At 36.9% G+C, this 20,760-nt stretch overlaps 1 protein-coding gene across 2 annotated transcripts in view; it reads left to right on the top strand.

The window, feature by feature from the left end:
* KCND2 (potassium voltage-gated channel subfamily D member 2) overlaps positions 1 to 20,760 on the top strand; it is a 267,993-nt gene that overhangs the window by 30,391 nt on the left and 216,842 nt on the right. The gene's annotated exons all lie outside the window — the stretch shown is intronic.

The raw sequence follows: 20,760 nt of genomic DNA, 5'->3' as shown, positions 1-20,760 counted from the left end.
CAAGACTGAGCAAGTCCTTATTGGAATCTGGTACTCCTTGGAGAAAGATGCCAGGTTTGTCAAGACAGAATTTTGTTGAACAGGAAATGCAGAACAGATTTGATAGTAATGTCAAAGGAAAATTTACAGTTGCTTCTATTGCTTTTAGTAGAGTAAATATCCACTTTCCACTGCAACAAGATGTTTTAATGAGATGAGACAGCATTATATCTCTATTAACTAAGTGCAGTAATTACAGTAAGATTTATAGCTACTCTTAAAGAAAAAAATGTAAAAGAAGAATGCTATTTTGTGAATACGAAGATTTTATAAATGAATCTGATTAGGGGTTGCATGGATAGAGGTATGTGTTAGAGGTACTTAGTCATCTGTATGTAGGACTGAAACAGATAACAAAAAGATTGTTACAATAAATATGCCAGAAATCTACCTGGATTTATACAGATACACACAAAGCATTGGTTAATCATACTGTTAATCATAGAATGGCCTGGGTTGAAAAGGACCAGAATGATTATCTAGTTTCAACCCTAATGCTATGTGCAGGATTGCCAACAACTAGACCAGGCTGCCCAGAGCCACATCCAGCCTGGCCTTGTTTCCACTGAAAGTAGTGCCAAATTTCCTCAGAGTTTATTGGGATGAGGATTACAACCAATATGTCACCTATTAGAAATATGTTAATTGGAAGGAAGTTTAAGTCTACTTGCAGCCTGGCATAGTCAAAGTGTGTATCAAGAAAAACACAAACATGTTTGTTGAACATATACACATATATTAATTATTAATCTCAATTCCTGCTCATCAGAAAAAAAAAAGCATGTAAAGTAAAGAATTATATAAATAATGGATGATTTGAAGAACACACGCATACCAGAAATCACAAGGGGACATTTAGACTGTTAATGTGTAAAACAGTTAGATCATTCTTTGGCACTCTGAGACCACTGGAAAAATATGAAGTCTCATTAGCAAGTCCAGTTTCCCCTATCATCCTTTCCTTAACTTTCTTTTAGGTGACATGGACACTCCTGATAGGAGTTTGGTAGCACATGAGTATTTTTCCCTATTCTCTCAAATTATTTACTTTCTGGCTTCTGGGCAATTCTATACAGCAGTTGTTTGAGCCCTTGGTTTCAGTTTTCTGTGACCAGTCTTTTCTAAGCTTCTTATGCTTACCCTAAGTTAAATTGATATTCTGAGGGAATTGCTTTTTTTCCTATTTTGTCTGCTTAAAGAATTTTATTTTTTGAGGTGGATTTCATGCTTGGGAAGTTCTTGTTTATTTGCTTAGGTGTTTGTTATGATGGGCTAGTATTCAGAATTCTGTCTCTCACAGAGATCCTCCAGAATCCTCCAGTGTTGGAGCTCCTAAGCACAGACAAGGTCCTAGCAGGTATTTATGTTCTAGATGAGAAAGCTGAACTCAGGGCATTTTGTAGGTTTGCTTCATTGGCAAGAGATCAAAGCTGATCCTTATGTGTCCTCATCACCTATAGCTCTCGGTTATGGACATCACTGAATTCCACTGAAAAGTATTATGTCACCTCATCACCCTATTGTGTTGTATCCTCATGGAGTCTATATTTTCAATGATTTCAAACCTTTTTAGCTACATAATTCCACTGTCAGTTCTGATAACAAACTGTCATTTGAAAGGCTACCTCTAAGATGCTTGCAATGCAAAAGCAAGGTAGTAGGATCATTACAGAATGGCAATACTGCCAGTTGTTTCTCAGTTTTAAGACAATGCATTAATGTCAAACATACGACTATCTGAATAAATTGAAAGGGTGGCGTATACCTCCCTGCTTGAAAGGCTGGGGACCAGTCCTGATGATGACATTTGTCTTTCACTTGAGTTTATGGTTAACTTGCTAAAGTTTTAGCACCCTGGTATGAGATAATCTTACAGACACTCATCTAAATCAGCTCTACTTTTTATTATTGTAACTACAGGCAAGCTGTTTGAAAACAAAGAATTGTTTTCAAGAACCAAAGTAGGACAATTACAAATTTAGGATATATCCAGCACTAACAATCCAGTCTTGCTTGCTATTCTTCCTCAGGCAGACTCTATTGAAAGGAAACAATTCAGTAACAACTATTTTCTGAACAGTAGTGGTAATCAGCTCAAGGCCATCCAGAGAATATTGTCAGAAATATTATCTGTTGTACATTAATGTGTGACTCCATTGTGGATGTCATACTATGAGAAGATCTTTAACAGAAATGACATTGACACAATGCAGTGCTTTGCCTCTGGTCATATGGCATCGCTCCACTTGACTTCATGCAGAGTATAGCTGCTCATATACAGTTGTCATGCAATAACAGAGTGAAGTAGTGACGGTTATTTTCTGGCAAAATTAGGCAGTTCATGCTTTGCAATGGCTTGAAGTTACAGATCTGAGAAGATGGCAATTTTTTTGCCTGTTTTATGGTGCATGTAATTAAAGATTTCTCTGGATAAATGGCTTTTCCAAACAAATGTGAATTTTCCAACTTTTTAAATAAATGAAAGTGAGCCATGTTTTTTGGCATGGGCAACACCTGCTCAGAGATGTCAATTCTTTCTCTTTTTCTGCCTTTAAAAAATGAACTATTCTAAATTGAATAGCCATTTAAATGTAGCATTAATTAATATTTCATTGCTTTACACTAGAGAACAGATCCGGAAAAGGGTTTTTTGTTCACTGACATCTGTTTAAACAAAGCTAAGTGGAACCTTCTGACACTATCAATGAAAGGATCTGAAAGGAAAGCTGCTCTGCACAATAGCCTCCTTTGTGTATTTCTGTGACTGTTCTGTCCCAGTCTGTTTCAAAGTAATATACCTTGTGCTGATTATTTTTTATCTTTATAAATATACTGTAGGTATAGCGTTCATTGCTTTTAGTGCCCACTAAATCTATTTGCCTGTGTTTACATGGCTGCTGAAATCTTGGTGGACTAAGCTGATCTTTCCTCATTGAACTGTTAGTTTACCCACTGAGTAGATCAGTCTTACACTTCATTAATTCAGCTGCATGGAGTCATCCTTTATTTCCATGAAAATCTAGTTACCACTACCAGTTACTGCCCCTCACCTCAACCACAAAAATACCTGTGCTTTCCAGGTGAGAAGGAGAAACTTGTAATTTTGTCCTGCACACTTTTACTTGGAAAAAAAATATTGACCAATATGGAATAGAAATCTTATGAACACTGTGTAATATTCCACATAAGAATGTACCTGAGAATGTTTTGCCTCAAGTAGTCTATTCCTGTCAGGAGTGCTTCTACTTTTCCTTATACTGTAGCTTAGGCCTAATCACTCAGATACTGCAACATTCGTCTGTGGTGGCTGGTGCTTCCATGAAGGCAGTCAAGATTGAGGGCCCAATCTTACTGAAGACTAAATCACTGCTCATAATGCTATTTCATCTATCTATAAACATACACACACTGCGTTATGCATACTTTATTGGTTTGTTTTCACATTCAGAAGTCTTAAAAACCATGGGTTGCAACCATAGTTGCTCTGAAAGTAATGCCTCCTATTTATTTTCACGGAAACTACAGCAGATACAAAGAGCATAAAAACACTAGTTGATAGAATAAATTCTCAGCTACAAAACACTATTTTTCAACACAGTCACCACCATTAGCTATGCATTTTCACCAGTGATGAACAAGAGCCTGCATGCTGTGCTTGTAATAATCTGCACCAGTGGAGATAATCCACTGTTTCACAGCTGCTATGACAGTGTCATTGCTAGGGAAAACACAGCCTATGCTGTTTGTCTTACTGTTCACTGTCCTGACCAGGTGGAAGTCAGAAGGCACCAAGTCTGGGCTATATGGTGGGTGTGGTAGGAAAGATCAGCCAAGATTAGCAATGTGCTCCATGGGGCCTGGTTGTAAGAGAAAGGTTTTCCTCTCTGATCTGATTGCAAGTTCAAACCTTCAGCTTAGCCAGCATCATAATGTAGTGGTCGGAGTGGATGGCTTGTCCATGTTCCAGGAAATCAAGAAGACTTGCTCCTTTCCTATCCCAAAAGGAAGTTTACATCATTTTTAACCACTGAGGGCTGTGTCTTGTGAATTCCCCATCGAATAGAAAGTACATCACCAGTCCGTGGACTGCTGTTTTGACTCCAGCTCTAGTGGTGACACCACATCTCAACACCAGTAATGCTGCGATCCAGGAAATGGTCACCTTCAGCCTTGTTTGTTCAGTAGATCCTGAAAAACTAGTATATAGTGTTATTTCTGTTCCTGTGTGAGCATTTGTGGGACCCGACTGGTGCAAATTTTGTGATAGTCCAACATTATGCCACCATTTTCAACACTTTGAAGCTGATATATTCAGCTCCATGCTCAGTTCCCTGGTTGTAATCCATGCATTCATATGGATTTGCTGATCAAGAAGCTCTTCATTTCATGATGTGACAGCTGTGCATGGCCATCCGGACCATGGCTTGTCTTTCACACTGCCATTGCCACTACTGAAACAAACCACTCACTCCTCACTGTGCTCATATCCACTGTTTGGTCTTCACAAATGTTTAGCAAGCACTGATGAATGTCAAAGGGTGCAATTTTTTCCTCATGGAGGAATTCAGTGACACATCTTAGCTTCAGATGCACTTCCATGTTAGATGCCATTCTGTCAGCCTGCTGCTCTGATGCCATCTGTCACATGGCAACAAAAAGTAATGGGATAGTGGATGTAAGGTTCAGCATCTAATGCCATACCACCAAAATCTACCTCTGATATAAAGTAGGAACAGCCCTTGTCTGTTAAGAAATCAAGCATCTTGTGCCAGTCTTACTCATCCTAATTAGAATAAATGCAATATAAATTATCAAAAGCTATTTGGAAAGAAATAATTCCTGTAGCATTTGAATGTTTCACTGTATACGATGGCAGCAGAAGAAAGTGTGCAAACAAATATTTGCATCACTAGAAAGAAACAAAAAAGGAAGCTAATCAGAAAATCAGTTTGTTAATAAGTACTTTTACTTATCAGTTGATTTAAACAAAAAAACTGAGTAAAATAAGTTTAATTATGCTTTGTACAATACATTGTTGTAGGAAGTTTGTAATCACAGTTTTACGGAACAATTTTGTGTTGCCAACAAATTTTTCAAATGCCATGTTTCACTGAAGCTGTGTATTTTCAGCTAACTGAAACACATGTGACAATGCAAGACAGTAAGTATGCATCTTGCAAAACAGTGGAGAGTAATCCCTCAGGTTATTGGCCATGAACTGCTTACAGAGCTGAAATACTACACTTCCCAGAACTAATTGTGAATAGTTTTGTAAATTTGAGTATTTAAATATTTTCAAAATGTTTTAATAGTGCTTTTTGTGTGTGACTTTTTTTGTTATGTTTTACTTTCCTTACTAAGTTGGTGAATTTATTTTACAAATTCTTAGAGATTAAATATTTGAGTATTCTTAATTTAATTAGATATTCAGTTTATGAGCAAAGATGATCACTAGTCAATTAATATAAATACAAATCACAAAATAAAATACTAACAAAACAGCAAGACAGTGAAGTTCCAGCTGTTAAGTCCTTTCATAAACCAGTTCATAAAAGATTAAAATCCCTGAACACTGCTGTTTAGCTGTGAAACTCAATGCAGAATACCCTTAATGAGAAAAATGCAAATAATATTGATACAGTTTTTTAATAATATAGATGTGTATAAGACATGTTGTCAGTTCATATTTTCACCAGCTGGAGATGTAAAAATAGTTAGACCAGATTTTCTATTTACCCTGCACCTGTGGCACTTACTACTTTGAATGTACAGTGAATGTTATATGTATTTTCACCTCCACAGCCTGGACAGAAACATTATCCTCACCCTGTGTAAGACAAAAGCTGAGGCATTCATGCATTTTTCAGATTGCTCACGTTCAAAGTTTACAGTGCTGCTGCTTTTGTACTTTGGTCATATAGCACAATATTTCTCTCGTGATTCCTACAACTCTGTGATTCTGTGTGATTCTGAATTGAAGCATTAGTAAAAGTGCCTCTGTTGCTAAACCATGCCTTTCCTGCCATTTTTTTCACATTTACCCATTCTCCAGTTTTGCAAACATAGAAAAAGTATGAATTTTATTAGTCTTGACAAAATTCTGTTACTGCAAGAGAAAGTCACAATCCTTGCCAAGAGGCATGGATATTGGCAAAACAATCAAACTGTGAAAATTCACTTATAGGCCTGCTAAGAACTTAGAGGAAAATGGTCATTTAAATTCTGCCCTGGAACACTTGCCCTGTAGACATCATATAAGATGTTCATCATATTCATGAAATAAGAAAATTTGCTTAGTAGCCTTTCACTTCACCTAAGCTGTAGTTTTTCCTCATTTAAAACTGAATATGAACATAGTCCACGTCTCAGGGATGATACTGATTGTTGGATATATTTAAAGAATGAATCTTCATTTTTCTTATCACTGTAAATGTACCAATCATTTCCCTTCTTTTGAGAGAAGCTGAATGTGAGAGATCTATGAAGTCAAATACTTGTGTTTAGCAGAGAATCTATGGAAAAAGTATCAGTTATAAAGTAATCGGGAGTTGTTTCAAATCTCATTCATGAAAATGAAAGTCTATATTGTATTGAACAATAGTAATTATACATTGAATCAAACATTTTAGAATTCTACAGCTTTGTTTTAAGCAAATTGACTGATTTTTAAAATTTTATTTTTTTTTTATTTTTAGTTGAGTAAAATGTTGGCCAAGCCCATAACTCATGAATGATATTTGTTTTAATCTTTTCATCTGCATACTTCTGCTCATTGGGGTATGAAAAGTTAAGGTAATGTAAGGGCTGTATGGACAACAGTACTGAGGGGATTTCCTGCAGTTTTGTCTGAACAAACTTGCAAAAGACAGACAAATGGAAAGACAGACATACTTACTAGAACTCCTCAGCATAGATATTTGTTGTGATCTTTTTCAAATATATTTGTTGAAATAGTCAATCAAATCCAGGCTATCTGGTAAGGATTCAGGATTCTGGAACATTTGCTTGTCATCAGATCCTGATACAGAACCTCCTAGACCCCAGTTCTGTACCAACATAGAACTGGGATGTGTGTCTTTATCCTCTGTCCTGTTTTCTATCAAGGAAGATACAAACAAGTATCCCATTCATGTGCATTTTTTTTGCATGGAGAAAAACTTTATGATCAATGGGTCCAAAACATCTTCCTAAGAAATACGAAGAGAGAGTTCTAAGTGCAAAAGCCTTCTACTACTCTGAGCATCTGAGCTCGTTACACACCATCACATTGGCCTCAGGTTCTTTTGTGCTTACACCAAGACATTTTGCATGGTTAGAAATACCTCAGGAAATGGGTATTTATTTCCTGACTTAACTCCACTAAAATGCAAGCCTCACCTAAGTCTCCAGAAAGATTCTGAAACAGCAGATATACTCATACAACTAATTACATCAAATTATATTGCCTTGATTCATCTGTATGGCAACAACATCAGTGTCCATTTACATAAAATTTAGGGATACAATGTGCATGGACTTAGAGAAGGTCACAAGGAACAGGGTTATTCCAGAGTTGTGAGGCTGGAATAGTTTCTACTCCTCAGCTCATGTTGCTATCAAGGCAATTCCACTTCCTGAATTGGTGGTCACAACACTTTGAGTATTACACAGACCATGCACATAACTCTCAACAGTGGTATTTTTTTTAAAATAATAAGATCCATGATGTTAGCTCCACTTCATTTTTAATACCCTAGGTCCTAGATGAACACACATAGACAGACCTTTTCAGTGGTTGCCTCCTGGCATTGCCTTACTCAGCATCTAGGTACACTGAATTGCTCTGCACACTTGACTGATTTTTCCATCGAGTCAAGAGAATTAAGTAAATAACTCAAGAGGTCTGGATGATTGTTTGTAGAAAAAGATGCCTTTCTCTTTCCAAGGATCTTGCCATAGTCAGGCAACCAGTTTTAGGCACTGTGACACCTGACTTTTGTGTAGATATCCTGCCTTGAAGGGAAATGAATTCAGCTTCAGAGAAGGCAGGTAACTACTAACACATCCACAAGTTTGGGCATTCACCCGACTTAGAATTCAGTTTCTGGAACAGAGAATTCTAGTGCTATTTTATAAAGCCCAGGTCATCTTGCCTGGTAGCCCTGTGCCCCTGGAAGGATGAATCTCCTTTGGGATTATGTTGTACATTTCACTTGCATACAAAAGCTCTTCTGAGGTCTTTCAAATGGCACTACACATCCAAACTGTGTGTGTCTTAGGTGAGTGGCTTCATACTGTAGGTACTACTGACATCACTAATTGACTACAGCAGGACTTTAAACACCAGTTCACAACTGTATTCATACAGAAATAGGTATTAATTTTAAACTAGTTGCTATTCAAAGCCAAGACATAGGGGACAGAGAGAGTTGCTCCAGTTTTCTGAAGACAGGTGTGTACAGCCATGTGGGATGCCCCAGGTTTTCCAAGTCTTCCACACAAGTCCATCAGACAGATGTCTGTGACCTGTGGGAGGCCCGTTGCTGTCTGGACCAGCAGACAGCCAGATCAGAGCCCTAGGACATCTTACACAGGACTACATACCTCTGTTTAGAACTACAGGATTTGGGAATAACCAGAGCAGAAAACACAATGACTGAAGTTTGCAACAAGGCTACTGTTAAGAAATGTTTGGAAAGCATGGAAGTTCAAACTGGAAATGTAACTTTTATATAAACAAGTAAATACTTGATACAAAGACTGTTTTTTGAATTTAACATCCAGTTTGAACTTATTTCTAAGTCTTGTGTTTCAGAGTCTTGTTTATGTGCAATAACTTACTCCACAATATATAGGGTGATGTTTTTATTACCTAGATTGTTAAAGATATTCAATTTAAAATGCTTTCAACTTTGTCAGTGCAATATAGAACATTATGCTTCTTTGTACATGATGAAAAATGTCAATTTTAAAAATTAGATATTTGCTGTATAGTTGTGAGTGGAATATTTTAAATGTAATTACAAAAGGGATATGTGTATTCTTTCATTGCCTTTGGAAATTTTTAATCCCTTGTTGAGAACATTGATCTTGAAACTCTTCTGGTATAGTTGGAAGATGAAGGTTCTGGAACACATCATTCATAATATCAATTTTTCTATGGATGAGATATTTAACCAGTAGTGTTACACTCAGGGTATTCTGATTAATTTTGAAAAAAAAAAAGTATATATATATTTACACAATAACAGTCCAACAGAAAAACAAAAAGGAAACAAACAAACCCACAAAAAAACCCTTCATGAATACTGATCTGTTTATTAGTGGGTCAATTGAATTAGCTATAAAACACCTTACATTTATTTCTTATTAGCTCACTTGAGGCCACCATCACAGTTCTGTTAAATTGTCATATTCTTAAAGGCATCCTTTATTTCTGAAAACTTAAACCAGCGCATATTCAACATTATTTCTCACACACAGAAGTGTAATAATTGCAGTAATTTGTCTGCTTTTGTTTATTAGCCAAAATACCAAGCAAAACACATGGAAATAAAATGATGCATCTGCTGTAATAAAGCATTCTCAAACATAAGTATTTTAAAATACAAAATGAGATTCCTATTAATATTGTTAATGGTAAATGATGGCTGAAAATTTGTACATGCTGAGCATAGATTGTTGTTATGATTCTCTGACTAACACTCCCTTCTATAGGAAGAATTTTCATATTATGTTATCATTTTTTGTTATGTGATTCTTAAAAGACCTGTGGTATCCATCTGCAGAAAATCTTTTTCTTCTTTTATGGAGCTTTCCTTGGCAAATTAATCTTGCATGTGCTGACCTCACTAAATTCGTCTGTTATCATGACTCCCCACAAATCTCCCTGTATGCCCCAGTTTCTCTAGAGTGTAAGCATTATGTTTTGGGACTTCCTAAATGAACAGTCTGACAAGGAACAGTGCAACTTGAAATGCCCTGCAAGGATCTAACCTGCAACTCAAGAAATAGTTCCACTGATATGATGAGGTGTTATTTTGGGCCTGAAATGAGCCCCAGCAGCAGTATCCTTGTTACCAATAGATGAAGAAGTGAAATAAGTCTGATTTTTCCAAAATTTTGATCGTATTAGAATAAAAATAAAGCCTTTGTTAGGTTTTACTTCAGAGGAATTGTTCTGCCTCACTCTGTTAGAAATCGTATGATTCTAACTGCAGGAGAGCTGATGACCACTTAGGAGTTATCAGTGAACATATGTGCTATATTTGTTTTTAAATCTTCAATCCTTAAAAATTTTGAATTCTTAAATCATCATTTATCACTTTGCATCATCAATATTTTATGTTGAAGGAATGATCTTATTTGAATTTGCTATCTTTAGGTATATACTTTGTCTCCAGTGAAATATATTTCCAAACTGGCTTTATTCTACTATCAAAGTTCAAAATTAGAAGCAATACCACTTGTACTTCGGTACTTGATAACTTTATTTTCCACAGTGACATCACCTCTGAAACTGACATTTCCTGACATTATTTATATTTTTGTTTGTAGTGAGATTTCTGATCTGACAGTAATGATAGCATATTATTTTCCCTCAGCAAGAACAAGAAATTTGTGTTTTATTGTAGCTGATCAACCTTGGAAAATAAACACATACTCATGCTGGATTTTTGTTATATGTAAAGCAGTATAAATCAATTTCTGTGCAGATGTTGATTTTTGCATGGGAAGTTATTTGCATTTGGTTTTCAAAGCTATTTTATAAAAATGACTCAAAATAGAAAGATTCAGAGAAGAAATTTTCACACTGGATAAAAACTTTAGCAACATTGAAGTAGGTGGGAGTTCTGCTTCAGTGGGGCTAGAAGTAAATCCACTGAGCATCAGCACATAATGTAATAATGTATTCCTCCCACACTTTTCCATAAAGCTGACTAAAGAGCAAACAACAGTTCCCCAGGCGTTAGCCTGCAAATCAATAGTATATTTAGTATCAATAATCAATATGTAAAGTAAAATAGCAGCCTTAGTTTTGCAAAAACATAGCTCATCCATGGGTTCTATATTAGCAAATTGCTGGCTGCCTTGGATGAAACTTTCCCACCACATACTGCAGTAATCGTTGGGTTAAGAACCATAAGGTTTCACTGCTTCTTCTTTGGAAAGGTTATAGCTACACTGAGCTAGAGAAGGAAGAAATATGCAATATTTCCATTTAATAAAAGAGCATCTATGGCCTAGAGAGGAATTTGCTTGCTGGTTTTGCAGAACTTGTGAGTAATTTTTGGCTAATGTCTTCTTGTCCTGCATAAATGGTTCCACTTGGTCCAGTCTTCTGAGTCACTTCATATTCTTATATCAGATTGAAACTGTGTTATTTAGAAAAACTCTATTAATTACAACAAAACAAACTCTCAATTTGGGAACACTATAACAAAGCCCTAGAAAATTATAAATGACAAATATTACTGTAATTGAGAAAAGAGTGCTTTTCTCAAACTTTTAGTTTAGCTACAAAATACAGAATCTATTACGCTTGTTATTAATGGGATCTGAAGATGGTTCTCCTTTTCCCCTACATTCACTGCAATTCAGAAAAGTTTTCTTCAGTTGTTGGAAAAAAAAATCTTACATATAAATGCCAAATTTTACATTACATTTACAGTTTTGTTTAAAGCCTTAACACTTCTTGCTCCAACAGACATCAGGGGTTCTCAGCAGTTTTTATTACTGACTCCACAGATATCATCTTACATGAATATTTCACTGAAAGCAGCATGATATGCATAATCTCTGGGAACACTTTTCAGCCAAAAGAAGTGAAGGAAAATATTCCCAAGAAAGGAGTTTTTGTCAGTGTTGAATTCTTCCATGTTTTAGGTTGTAGTGGGATAGAATATCGAACTGGGAATTTTCTTGTTTGTTTTTCAAAAAACCTCTGTCATTTTTCTGCAGTGCAGAAACACAAATCTAATTTCTACAAGGTTCATTTTTCCATATAACTTTGTTTGTAAAGTCAGTGCTTCTGAAGGAAGTCACTTAAATGCTACTCCACATGATCAAAGACAGAAAATAAAGTATGTTTTTCTGAAGAATATTGTTTTGGTTATTGTTTACTGTACTCTTTCTATTCAGGAAGATAAAAGAAAACATTTTTTATTTTTATGCTTTTTGGACGCACAAAAATGTTTATGCTTTCAAGTGTGGATTGCTGAGGAGACCAAAGTTTGAGCAAGCAGAGAAGGACTTGCTGAGGCTGAGAAAAATGATGAATGTTTGGGAAACATTTCATTTTATTTATAAAGAATGGCTATATGAGTGATTTTGTCAAAACCTTTGAGCATCTTATCAACTAAAACACTCTGTATCTCCAAAACTTATGTGAATTTTTTTTTCTATTAGCTTTAATGTGTTTCTGTACCTTTTTTGGGGAGCCCTGAATGTCTGTGTTCTCTGTGCAAGGATATGTGCTTTTACCCATTTTAACATGATGTTTACATCTTTGATTAGGATGAGACACAGTCTGATTTTCACAGTTTGTTTTGAAATGCACATCTTGTTTTTGTGTCATCTTTGAAATTCCCATGCCCACTTATCTCTAGATGAAAAAAAAGCTGTTCATTTAAGCAATTAGGTATGATATACAATGTATTTGAGAATGATGATTGCACATTTTGTAAAATCTTGAAAGTAAAAAGACTGAGGGTCGATACATTAACATTCCAACAAAGAGCTGTGAATGTTCTGGCTACTGCAAAGTGATGGAAACAGTCTTCTCAAATCTTGAACAAAAATCTTTTTTTCTTGCATGAACTGAGTTGATATGGGAAAAAGTTCTTCTAGTTTGGGTTCCTACATCATGAATTTCTTTGTACTGAAACAGAACCAAGCTTCTTTTGTTGTTTTCTGAATTCTAAGAGATCTTTTAGCTTGGAGAAGAGAGGCTCCAGGGAGACCTCACTGTGGCCTTCCAATACTTGAAGGGAGTGTATAAACAGGAGAGGGAAAGACTGTTTACATGGGTTGATAATGATAGGACAAGGGAAATGGTTTTAAACTGAGACAGAGAGGTTTAGGTTAGATATTAGGAGGAAGTTTTTCACAGAGAGGGTGGTGATGCACTGGAACAGGTTGCCCGAGGAGGTTGTGGATGCCCCATCCCTGGCGGCATTCAAGGCCGGGCTGGATGTGGCTCTGGGCAGCCTGGTCTGGTGGTTGGTGACCCTGCACATAGCAGGGGGGTTCAAACTAGATGATCATTGTGGTCCTTTTCAACCAAGGCCTTTCTATGATTCTATGATATGATATGAAAAACACCCAACGGGATGTGTCTGAAATGAGCTACATTCCCAAGAACCATCACCGATAAGAATTACAATTTATTGTGAAACATGAGCTATCTCCAGTGAAACACTCCAGGCTCAACAAATTGCTCTTTCATTAACAAAACTTTTTTTTGCTTCTTCTGACATATCTTTCGAAATGCTATAAAGAAGATCTAATCATCACCCCTTTCTGATACTTTTTATTCTGTGGTCTTCTTTGTCCTGAAGACTGCAGCTCTGGACTTCACCTGGGCTAATGCATACCACCAGTAGAAATGAATATATTTCTAGCTATTTATTCATTTACATTTGTTTTTTTTTTTTTTTAAAAAAAAGTGAAATTGCACTAACACAAATTTTAGACTAAAGGCTGTTACATGGATCAGGGAAGCCCAATACTGAATTCCTATCATCTGGACTGGAAAGACAAGGCTGATTATGGTTGCAAAGGTATACAGCTAAGCACAGAGCTGAAAATTGGAGTCTGAGCAGCTACTCAGTGTAGAAAAATACCGATGTCTGAGTTGGCCAAGTATAAGAACTGAACACAAAATCTTTATAATCAGAAATGTCAGGGAAATTTAATGTCATCTGGTGCTGTTAGCCCTGCCTAAACTGCCCAAATCAGATCAGGTGTAAATAGCTGCAGCTGTCACTGACATTAACAGGAGTTGCATCCATTTACAGGATTGGATTAGGTTCCTAAAGATAAAGCAGCATTTATTTGCTCTTTTTTGTTCTCCTAGCTGAAAGAGCAATAAGACAGCCTTCTAAAATAAATGTAAAGATGAAAGCAATGATCTTCAGAGGTAAATATGATGAAAGATGAAAATGTTCTATAGTATGAAAAGACTGGCTGAGCCACACAAATCCTGGGAATTTATATCACAGTACACTCTCTGGTCTTATAAATTCATGAATAATACATAAAAGAAAAATTACAAAATTAAGATCTACACTAGGAGAATCGCAGCATTTTAGTTGACCACTGACTCTTTGGTATCTTAACACTACCAAGCCCATCAAAGAAGCCTTTTAGATTGTGTTTCCATTTACCTCAGTGTCATTATTTAATATTTCACTTCTGATGCAGGTGAGTTTTCTTTATAGTTAGCCAAAATGTCACAAGCATATAATGAAAACAGTGAAGAGCCTTGAATTTTAGAGACTCCATTAACTTTCCATTTATATTTCTAAATCCAGTGGTTAGATATGTCCATGCTACTTCTTTCTGTAGTTTAACAACACAGAGCTGTAGCTGAGGGAGACATGAGTAATGACATTTATATACTAATACACTTAGGATTTTCATTCTGCATACAAACAGTACAAACCATATGCATATCTCCCTGGTTTATTACTGTTAAGAATAATAAGCAACTGATGTGTGCTGTTGGTTGGTCAGTTGTTTTGTTTGTTTTATGGCACGTCTCTTTCAGAGAGATGCACCAAGAAATCAGTTCCCCTTAACTCACTGTTGCTGGTACTGATCATGAGTAGGGACATTCTCCACACTCTTCTAAACTGAATGAGTTAGGCTCAGATTCATCCCACCTAACGCTCAGAGTTTAACAGATGTGTCCCAGTTAAGAGAATAGCTGACTTACTCTCCTTCCATAGTCAATGAACAGAGACAGAGAATGATTTGTAATGAAAATTGTTCCTCTCTCTCCTTTGAATAATGTTAGATGATAAAATGACTTTGCTCCTACTTAAATATAAATAGAATAAATGATGAATGCTAAGGATTCTGTAATTAATAGAGAGATTACCAATGGATACAGGTGTAGGGCGAAGAGAAGATGTGAGGAATTATCTTCCCCTCTGCTAAGGAATCCTTCATTTGGAATTCTATAGATAACACATCATCTGAAGGCATCGTGCTGCACCCTTTACTAAGATCAAGTTACCATTACAATGTAAGACTTTTTTAAAAAAAAAAACCTGTCAGTTATGTGGTCCACTTATGCTTTATCATCTTCACTTTCCAAATCAATACTTGTTAACTGTTGTAAATGACACTTGATTTATATACTCACAGAGTCATAGATTTATAGGATGCTTGAGGTTGGAAAGAACCTCTGGAGGACATCTGGTCCAACCCCACTGCACAAGCAGGCATACCTAGAGTTGGTTGCTCAGGATCATGTCAAGGCCGCTTCTGAAGATCTTCAAGAAGGAAAACTCCACAACCTTTCTGGGCAACCTGTGCCACTGCTCATTCACACAGTAAAATGCTTCCTGATGTTCAGACACAACTTCTTGTGTTCCTATTTCTGTCTGTTCCTTCTAGTCCTGGCAATGAGACCACTAAAAAGAGTGACTCCACCTTCTTTATACCCTCCTTTCAGGTACTGACATTTTTAAGCCCCCTTTGACCCTTCTTCTCTATAGACTTAACAGTCCCAACTCTCTCAGCCTTTCCTCATAGGAGATGCTCCAGTCCCTTTATCATTTTTGTGGTCCTCTACTGGATGCTCCAGTCCCTTTATCATTTTTATGGTTCTCTACTGGACTCCTTCCAATACGCCCACATCTGTCTTGTATTGGAGGTCTAGAACTGGATACAGTACTCTGAATTGAGGGGAAGGATCGTCTCTCTTAACCTGCTGTCAATATGTAATGCAGCCAAGAATACCATTATCCTTCTTAGCAGCAAGGGCACAATTGCTGACATATGTTCAACGTGGTGTTCACCATGACCCCCAGGTCCTTTTCTGCCAAGTTACTTTTCAGCTGGATGAACCCCAGCATGTGCAGGTGCCAGAAGTTGTTCCTGTCCAGGTGCTGTTCTTGTTGAATTTCATGAGGTTCTTGTCAACCCGCCTCTTCAGCCTGTTGTGGTCACTCTGGATGACAGCATGGTCTGGTGAATCAGCTATTGATGCCAGTTCAATACCAACTGTGAAATTCTGGATTCCTTCTTCTCTTTTAAAACTTCTTCTTATAGCTTCACTGGCAGAAGTAATCATTTTAAAGCTAAGATAATTCATCCTTAGTTTAGAAAACAATAAAATACTGAGTATATGAAAAAATATAAATGATGAAAATATAAATAATGAAAAAATGAGTGTATAAGTGAATATCTATAAAACGGAATTCTAATATTGACTTAACAATGAGAATATATCTTCAAGTTTTATTTCCAAACATATATTTGCCTTTTCTGACAGTTATTTCATTCTTTCCTAACATATCTCACTTGTTATCTGGTGTAAAAATGTCTTCCTTCTCCCTACTGCTTTCCCCAAATCTGATAAGAAATCTTTTCTACACCCATAAATCAAAATTCTTGTTAAAAATGAAGATACTCTCCTACTTAAGGGAAATGGGAATTTAGCACTATTGTTTTATTTATCGCTTGGAGGCTTAGATCTCTGTCTTGCCAGCTCAGATATTAAAATAGATTCACAAGGGTGACAAATGCTGTAAGGCACATTATTAAAGTAGCCATACCATTTTGTGGCCAAGAAAAATTTCAGAGAAGCATTCATAGTATAGATTGAAAGGGACAAAATTTTACCTATATTGTTACATCTGTTATGCAGTTCCCAGCTGAAACCAGACAGGAAGCCTTTTACTGTAATCATTACAAATTGCTCGGCATTAAAAAACATGTTCTTTAATGACAATATTGATGAGCAATGAGCCATAACCCTCAAGAGGGAAGGTTCTGATTAAGAAATAAGGTGACAAACCGCAATAGCACTAATCAAAATATACCTTGGATGCAGACTCAAGGTGCTGTCAATGCATAGAGCCCCTAATGTACTTAAAGTGTGCATTAATCAACTCCTCATGTGTTTGACTTAGATTTCTACTTCGCATTTTTAAATCAAGGTTTCTATATTAAACCAAGAAAATGTCTCCCTCAAGTTATAAGTAGTCCCCAGGGAGACCCTTCTGCAAATGTGGAACGTTTTGAAAGAACTGTTTGTTTGGATACCTTATGCTATTAAGTATTTGAAATAACTATTTTCTCCCTCTCCATAGAATCATAGAACTGTTTGAGTTAGAAGGGACCTCTAAAGATCATCTAGTCCAATTCCCCTGCAATGAACATGGACATCTACAAGTAAATTAGGTTGCTCAGAGCCTCATTAAGCCAAACCTTGAATGTCTCCAAGGAACTATTTATTCCAGTATCAACTATTTGTTCCAGTATTTCACCACACTTACCATAAAGCACTTTTTCCTTATATCCAATCTAAATATCCCCTCATTTCGTTTGAAACCATTTCCCCTTGTCCTATCACAGCAGATTCTGCTAAAGAGTCCCCTTCTTTCTTGTAGCTCCCCTTTGGATACTGAAAGGCCACCTCACAGCTTTCTCTTCTCTGGGCTGAACAGACCCAGCTCTCTCAGCCTGTCCTCACAGGAGAGGTGTTCCATCCCTCAGATCATTTTTGTGGCCCTCCTCTGGATGCACTGTAACAGGTGCACATCTCTCCTGTACTGAGGTCTCCACATCTGGACACAGTACTCCAGGTTAGGTATCACAGTGCAGAGTAAAGGAACAGGATCACCTCTCTCCACCTGCTGGCCACGCTTCTTTTCATGTAGCCCTGGATATGGTTGGCTTTCTGGGCTGTGAGGGCCCATTGCTGACTCATGCCCAGCTCACCATCGACCTGTACCCCCAGGGTCTTTTTGGTAGGTCTGTGGTAGGTCTGTGCTCTACTCTTCCATCCCCCAGATTGTACTGATAGTAGGGGTTGCAACAACCCAGGTGCAAGACCTTCTAGTTGGATTTGTTGAACTTCACATGGTTCTTCTGGGCCCGCAGTTCAAGCCTGTTTAGGTCTCTCTGGAAGGCATCCTGTCCCTCAGGTATGTCGACTCTTCTTATATTTTAAGATGTCTTTTTTAACTGTACTTGTCAATTCAGAATTTATTTGCTTTGCCCAATAACATGTCAGATTTATGTTACACTAGCAAAATTCATCCAGGCCCTGCTTATTTGCTGACTACATAAAAGTATTACTCAAGTTTGGGTAGTGTAACTGGCAACGGACTGTAACTTTCAAAAATATATAAAAAAAACCAAAAAAAACCTGACCATTAACCACCTCACTGAGACTACAGCAAAGGTCATCCAATGAATTGAAAGTATTCTGACATACTTTTACCAACTAGACATAATTTTTTTTACATGTCATGTTTTATGACTGCATTTTTAGGTATACCAGATATTTTTTGCTGTTCCATAAATCTGTCAGAGGTTTTTGCCATGTTTTGTCAAAATGTGATTTTGACAGATTATATATTTTCCATGGGAAATATACCTTCCAGATTGCAAAGACATTGTTTAATAATAATTTAGAGAGATGAGTGGGAAGGCACTCCCAACCTGCTTGAGTTACTGCTCATTTCCTTTGATCATTTCCCTTTGATCATTTGCAAATTTAGGCTCTGTTACTGCTAACACTCATGGGCTTAATTCTCTTTCAGATAAACATTTTTAGCATTAAAGTCTTGAAGTTTTTTCTCTTTCCATCAAAGGCAGAAGGCTCTGATGTTCTTGGATGAGAAGTGCTGGATAAACAGAACATATATAGATCTTTTTCCCTATGAATTCCACCAGACATTTCATTTCCTCCACTTCTCTTCCTTCTCTTCAACAGTGCTAGGCAACATGCCCAGGCTGCTTCCTACCACCATCACATCCTTCCCATCACACAGTCCAAGTTTATAATTCTCTTGCAATCTGACATAAATGTATGTGTCCGTTCATATAATCCAAAACGTGAGTCTCACAAGTCTGGAATTAGGGAATACATGTAAGAGGAAGATTCTGAGTGCAAGTTTGGCACTTTTGATAAATTAGCACCCACACAGGCACTTAGCCGTACACACAAAACTGTAGAGTTTTGAATAATATAAAAGTTACACCTTGCAAATTTAAAGTTAAAAAAAAAAATAGGTGAAATGTATCACTTTTTTTCGCACTTTGCTAACTGAACAGACTTTAGAGAAAGAAACTTACCTGCCCACTAAGGAGAAGCAAACTAAAACCAGCTCCAGGAACAGCATTTTCTTATAACACTTCTGGCAGTTTTTTGAAGCTCTACATTTTGTAGCATAAATATGTTTTCTCTGCTGTGTTGGTGTTTGAAAGATGGCCACCATAAGGAGAGTCTGACTGGAATGCATGTAGTGACTTCTCTTGTTCAAAGTGATCTCTGCTGAAGGATATTGTGCCCAGGGAGTACTCACACAGACAAGAGACTTGTTTGCAGGCATTACTTTTGCTATTAGCAACAAAAGCTTGTTTTCTTCTTCTTCTGCCTGACATTGCTCTTGGTTTCATTATGGGGAAAAAATGGTAAGTGGATACAAGAGAAGTATCACAAGATTTATACAGAGAAGGTCTGGTTTTAGATGATGGTAGAACTCTTCTGAAGATTATCACTAGGTAAATAAACACAGTGGATATACATCTGAAGTACTGGAAGGAAGAGAGTATACATGTGGGCCACCCTGTTTTGGATCACAGAATGAAACAGAAAAAGGTGTCCTTTTCCTTCCTCTTGCTACTCCCACACTGAGACCCATACCATGGGATTTACTTGTAGGGATTGCCCCTCAGAGGCTAGGGGGGGAGAGAGAGAGAGAGACTCATCAGAGTTCATATAAGTTCTCAGTTCTGTCTCCAGGGAATGGATGGGAGCTAAGGGATTTTCTGAGCTACATAAAAAAAAAACTTATCAGAGTTCTGTCAGTTTGCAACGTGTTACTCTAGAAAGCAAAGAAATACAAATAGTGAAGCATTTTGCATATTTTGGCAGCAGCATTCAAGCCAGTAGGGCTGTTCTGGAAGGAAAAAAATATCTATTGGAAAGACGTAATTACATTCACAGCTTACAAAATCAGGCTGTTGAAAATCTGCTATTTAAAGATGAAATTGTGGAATACACAGCTCAGATGTTATTTTCACTTTAACATGTGAACGTGAAGGATGTAAATCCATCAAGGGTACAGACACCGGTCTCATTTCTTCCAAAGTAAATGCCTTTTGAAAACACTAGGTATTACATTGAATACACTGAATATGTAACAAATGGCATCAAGACTGATGTTCATCAACTTTTATATCTAGACTTTTATATCTAGAGATATCCAAAGAGAAGATGGGAATACATGGACACTGTAGTGAGAAAAAAGCTAGAGATCTGCCATGATTAAATGTGTCATTGGACACCTGAAGAGACATGCAGATGGACCAGCTAAACGACTCCTGCCCAATATTATTCAGAAAGGAGAAAACTTATGAGACTGAAAAACACAGAGAATATAATGAGTGGTTTCTGGCAGGTCTTATTTGCACAGCAGGCAATATTTGACAACATGGGAAAGAATGAGCTTCAGTTGCTAGCCTAACTCTCAATCAATCCATGTCAATGATCAGAAC

This window comes from Gallus gallus, chromosome 1, assembly GCF_016699485.2.
Source record: "Gallus gallus isolate bGalGal1 chromosome 1, bGalGal1.mat.broiler.GRCg7b, whole genome shotgun sequence".
NCBI classification, from domain to species: Eukaryota; Metazoa; Chordata; class Aves; order Galliformes; family Phasianidae; genus Gallus; species Gallus gallus.
Note: the sequence above shows the minus strand (reverse complement) of the source record. Positions and strands in the feature narration are given on the sequence as shown.